The sequence below is a fragment of the Lutra lutra genome, chromosome 8 (assembly GCF_902655055.1).
Source record: "Lutra lutra chromosome 8, mLutLut1.2, whole genome shotgun sequence".
In the NCBI taxonomy this organism is placed as follows: domain Eukaryota; kingdom Metazoa; phylum Chordata; class Mammalia; order Carnivora; family Mustelidae; genus Lutra; species Lutra lutra.
This window is the reverse complement of record NC_062285.1, coordinates 109021825-109027891: the sequence shown is the minus strand read 5'-3', so window position 1 is coordinate 109027891 and position 6067 is coordinate 109021825. Positions and strand designations below refer to the sequence as shown.

The 6067-nt window shown below is 34.3% G+C and overlaps 1 non-coding gene across 1 annotated transcript; it reads left to right on the top strand.

Moving 5' to 3' along the window:
* The first annotated feature begins 258 nt into the window (after nt 1-258).
* LOC125108068 (U6 spliceosomal RNA) lies at nt 259-365 on the top strand. Its single transcript, XR_007129758.1, has one exon. It is a non-coding gene; the product is annotated as a U6 spliceosomal RNA (small nuclear RNA).
* Nucleotides 366-6067: the final 5702 nt, after the last annotated feature.

Below are 6067 nucleotides of genomic sequence, written 5' to 3'. Positions count from 1 at the left end.
AGGACTAAATGAAAGAGAATAAATGTATCTGGTAGATAGGCTTGAGCTTATTTTTGTGAGCAGGAGTATGAAATACAGTATGGCCAAACTTTAAGGGATAATTATTTTTATGGGGGGCTAGGGGAGGAGGAGAGAGAACACAAAATTCATGAACATGGCTTGACTAGTGATATGGCCTACTAGTAATACACAGATGAGTATAAAGAAATTGACGACAAACAAATTCATCAATTTATTTCCTTGGTGGGGAGGGGGGCAGTGCTCGCTTTAGCAGGACATATACTAAAATTGGAATGATACAGAGAAAATTAGCATGGCCCCTGGACAAAGATGACATGCAAATTTGTGAAGCATACCCATATTTTTGTCCTGGGTTGGGCTTCTTGCTTAGCAGGGAGCCTGCTTCTCCCTCTGCCTGCTGCTCCCTCTGCTTGTGCATGCTCATGCGCTTGCTCGCTCTCTCTCTCTCTCTCTCTGACAAATAAAATCTTTAAAAAATTATTTTTGGGGGTGGGGAGGTGGGTAGTGAAGGATACAGTATTTAAAGTGTTTTTTCAATTATTTATTCCAAATGAGAAGAGATGTATTAATTTGCTAGGGCTGCCATAATAAAATACCACAAAGCAGGATTCTTAATCATAGTTCTGAAGACTGGAAGATCAAGATCAAGGTGTTGGCAGGCTTAGTTTCTTCTGAGGCCACTCTCCTTGGCTTGTAGATAATTAATTGCCTTCTCTACCTTTATGTGGCCTTTTCACTGTGTGTGGGCATCACTGGTATCTCTCCAACTTTTCACATGGACACAAGTCTGATTGAATTAAACCTCATCCATCTGACCTCAATTAACCTTAATTATCTCTTTAAAAGGTGTATGTTTAAATACAATCATTGTCTAAGATACTGGCAGTTAGAACCTAAATGTATGAATTTGGTTGAAGTGGTGGGGGACACAAAACAGTCCATAACAAAGAGGTAGAATTTTGCATAGATGCTTTCTATTTATAAGGTAGGCATGCCTTTTCTCCCTGCCACCTAATAAAATACTAATTTGAATATAGACCTCAAATGCATGTATTCAACAGTTACATGCAATTTTATGTAACTGGTTGTATTCCTTTTATCAATAAATCACTTTGAAAGTGAAAGCATAGTACAAAACTGATTAGGGACACAATTTCCATATGGCCCAAGACAAGCATATGATATTTTTAACTCTATCTGATATATAACAAATACTAACATTTATATTTTTATTAACAATGAAAAAAATAGAAAAATCACAGTGGTATAATAGGAATCTTATTTATTCTATTTAAAATGTCTACCAGATATTCCATAGGCACTTCAAACTCACCAATTTAAGAGCAACTGTGATTGCTCTTAAATTTGATTTCTTGAGAATTCCTGGAAAACGTAGGGGCCCTTGTTAACTTCCCACTCACAATTCCATTCACCAAGCCCTTTATATTCTACCTCCCCAAACCTGTCATGCATATGTTCCTTTATTTTCATGCCTTTCATGTCACTGTGTAGGTATAGACAAACGTGTATTTTAACCTGCTTTACTGCATCATTTCCTTAGCTGTTATACCAGCCTCTACCTTTACTACCTTTATACCAATTTCCTAATTTTTCAGTGAGATCTTTGTAAAACAGAAACCTGGTAACACCAAAAATTAAATTTCTTCCTGTTCTCATCACCAGCAAAATGCTGTCAGAAATCTTCCTGGGGGCATACATATCTTGTCACCTTGCTGTCTGTCTACATTTCTCACCCTTGTGGCCAAATATCCACCATGCCTATATTCAAGTATATTTAAATTTCTCATAGATTGGATCATTAAGTTTTATATGTTAATTACTCTGTCAGGAAATACACCTATTCTTGTTTTCCCTCCTGGCTGTCTCTTCCTTGACCTTCAGACTAAAATAGTTTCCTCTTCATAGGAAGTAATTCCTATTACTACCCTGTTCTTTAGGACTTTAGTACTTACCTACTTTACTGTTAAAGCAACTCATGTGTATAGCTCAATAGGATTAATACTACCATAATCATTTGTTCACTTGTCTGCATCCTTGTTTAGCATATGTATTCCTTGGACTCAGCATTAATATTTGCTTTTGTTTGCTTGCATTACTGTTTTTCTTTTTTATAAATAAAGCAATAAATATTTGGCAAGAGGAGACTTGGAAAAGTTGCTTCCTTTAACAAGTAATATTCATTCTACTTCATGATACAAATTTAAAATCTAGGTTTCAAGATTCTAAGGCAAAGAGATTAGAAAACATTCTTTCTATTCTAAATGTAAAATAAACTGATGTTTGAAAAGAGAAAAATGTAAAATAAGAAGATGTTTAGGGGTGAGATTTTTGAATGAAGTGAGAATGACTCGAATTAGAAGCCTACTTGGATTGAACATGAATGCATTATATATAAATGCATAGCTAATGAAACCTTTGTGGATTAACTGTTTCATTAATTTATTTATTTTTGGTGTGTCACTTAACAACTTCATTTATTTTTGTGAATTCTCTGAGGTTAACTGAACTTGCCTGGACTAGTCTTGTTTGCTCCATGTGGTACTACTTATACTGCTTTCATCTTGTGGCCTAAGGAGGGCTGGGGTATTCAAAATTACTTACTCATGTAAGTTACAATTGGTGCTGGCTTTTGGCTAAAGATTCAGGTAGGGGTTGAGAGAGTTTTGACTTATATAAAAGGAGTGAGATAGATAGATGAGAGGTCAGATTTGAAAAATTTGATTGTAGAGAGTTTGTCATGTTCAAGAATTTGACTTTTCATAATAATCATTGGAGAAGGATAAATATACTAAGCAAGAAACTTTTAAAATGTCTGTCTTTTCATTTTTTTTTAATGAGGATAATTTTAGTACCTGTACAAAAGATTGTTGGGGGTAGAAAGGAACCACTTGGGATGTAGGAGTTTATGAAAAGGCAGATATAAAACAATAACAGCTGGATAAAGTATTTGAAAGACAAATATATAAAATTAGTAGGATTTGACTGACTGCGTGGGAAGAAATGGGAGAGACCATGTTTGTAGTTGACATTGAAGCTTTAAGCTTGGATAAATTGACTCTTTTGACCTCATTCATGGAGATAGAAACAAGAGAGAGTGCAAACTTTGGGGGAAGGTAATGAGTTCAGTTTAATTTTTTTCTAAAACTGAGATGGCTTTGAGATTTTCAGGAACTGAAATATGGCTGTCAATGTGAAAGAGAAAAAGGGGCTAGAGGTATAATATGCAGTTATCAAGAACATACTTTGGAAAAATAGCATTAATCAGGATGAGATTGTCACTGTTACCTATTATTGTAGGACTATAAATTGATTCAACAATACAGTAAAAGAAACCAAATAGCATGAAACATGTTCCTATCAGAATAAGTAGGAAGAAATTATGCTGAATATATAACGTGTATTCAATAAACATCCTTTAGTTGATCAGAGATTATATCTTGTCTTCCTCATCCTTGCTGCCTGTTTGAGCTAAATCTTACACTGGACAGTGTGGATAATGAGAATTTTCTTATATGACTAAATGGTACAGTCCTTTAGACCTACCTTTTAGTTGCTCTTTTTGTTAAACAAAATGTAGATTTTTTTTTTTGAAGATCTACAGGCTTTTTTATTTCAACTATCAAAGTAATGACTGAAGGGAAAAATCAGTTTTGATTCCTTCTTTTGTAACTAGACATTTGATGATCAATTCAAGGGTTAGTAATGAGAGAACCAGAGACCATTTGCAGAAAAATTTTAAACAGTGGTTCCTCAAAAATGTCAATATGATAGCCTGGAGTGTTTATAGCAGAGTGCAGAAAATCTTTTCTAATATTCCACACAATACCTACCTTGAAGCCAGATTTTGATTATAACAACAGGATGAAACCTCAAGATGGAAACCACAGAGCTGGGGCTCATTAATAATATGTATATGGAGAAAATATGATAGATATAATAATAAAAATATATAAAAACTTCCAAAAAATTTTATACCAGAATTAGTCTACCATATCTGAAGTATGACAAGTACATTTTTAATGTTTTTACAAATCCTGGACCTATTTTTTTTTATCATTATATAACTAGTATATTTTTTCAGAAAACTCCAAAATTATATTTAAAAAAAAAACTCTACATTTAGGTATATAAATGTGTATTAATATAACATATGTATTACATCTGTGTGTATATAATTTACATTTTATAATTTAAAAGATTACCAAGAGCTATGAACATTTTCTTATTAAATAATCCATTTATCTTCATAGAAGTAAACTTTATGGCTGGATCATAGTTTATTTCTTAATCTTGAGAAATTATAATTTAAAATTATTAGAAGGCATACAGTGATATTGTAGTATATGAAGCAGTTATGAAAGAAATAGTCTCCAGAAATGAACAAAGAGGTGAAACCAAAAGAAGAATAAAATGACTATAGAATATTTGTATGCAACAGTGATTAGATAAGGTGGTAGGAGGAGTGGGGTTGGTGGGGAGAGTGAGTAGGAAAGACTTTGAAAGCCACACTTGAGAGATCAAATTTTATCCTGAGGGCATGTTTGTGTGTACAGAGGCATACCTCAGTATAACCAGTGTTTTTGAATGATAATCAAGTTGCCGTATGTTACAAAAGTGCAGTAAGAAGAAACTGAAGACAAGCAGATCTGTAAATAGGTTGCTGTTTTAATCCTAGCCAGATAAAAGTGATTGTCATAAGGAATGGAAAGAAAGAGGCAGATTAAGGGAAAACTTTTTAATAACAAAGTCACATAATCCAGTCACTCTGATCAGAGTGAAAAAATAAATATTATATTGATATTGAACAGGAAATTGGAAGCTATTGCAACACCCCACCTCAAAATTGTAGTGCCTATTTGGAGAATAAAATGAGATTCATTGTTCAGTTCTGAATAATTAACAAGTGAATTTAACTATATAGAAGTCACCAGCAATGTTGGAGCCTTGAGCAGAGAATAAGCTCTTTCAAGATAAAGAATGGGAATTAGGGACGCCTGGGTGGCTCAGTTGGTTAAGCAGCTGCCTTCGGCTCAGGTCATGATCCCAGCGTCCTGGGATGGAGTCCCACATCGGGCTCCTTGCTCAGTGGGGAGCCTGCTTCTCCCTCTGACTCTGCCTGTCACTCTGTCTGCCTGCGCTCGCTCTCGCTCTCGCGCTCTCTCTGAGAAATAAATAAAATCTTAAAAAAAATAATGGGAATTAATAGAAAATGTTTGAGAGTACATTAAGGGAGTGTCTAGGTAGGAAGACAAGAAGAGGAGGATAATCAGGTGAGAAGGAAGAGAGGCAAAGGGGATGGGTTTGAGCAATGGTATCACATTATAGAAAGGAATACAATAATGAGTATTTGAAAGACTAAGTTGACAAAGTTCCTGGGTGATTTCAAGAAGGGAATTTATGGGAGATTGAAATAAGATTGCAGACTAAGAATAATGAAATACAGTAAATGTCTTCACTCAGCCTGTAAGAGTGACTATTTAAAGGAAAGAGAAGAGATACTGTATAAATTGGTAGGACGGAGGTGTCTTGTTTTGTTGTTGTTGTTTAAAAGGAAGCCATAAGTTTGAAAACCAAATTAGCAGGAAAAAAACTTTCAATCATTCCACTTTTTTAGGAATATATCTTGAAATCTGGGGCCCAATTTTTTACCCTTTGGTCATCTCCCTAATAAATAGAAGACCAAATGCAGCATTTGTGTGATGGTTAGAAGAAAGAAGTAAACAGGCATGCCAGTCGTGTTTATATGGACCTATAGATTTGTGTATCACATTTTCCAGGAAATTTCTTAAACTCTTTTTTTCAGTCCCTGTAATATCTTCAGCTTCTGAAGTTTATTGTAGCAGTTGGTTATGGAGTACTTTGACATTTAGATAGCATTCTTTATCATAATATATACAAATCAATATATATTTGCATTTGAAGACAGTTTATTAACAAAGGGAATATTTACAAAACTGTACATGTAGTAGAACTATGAAGGTTACTTTGGGGTTTAGTAACATCAAACCTCTTACCACTCCTAGTT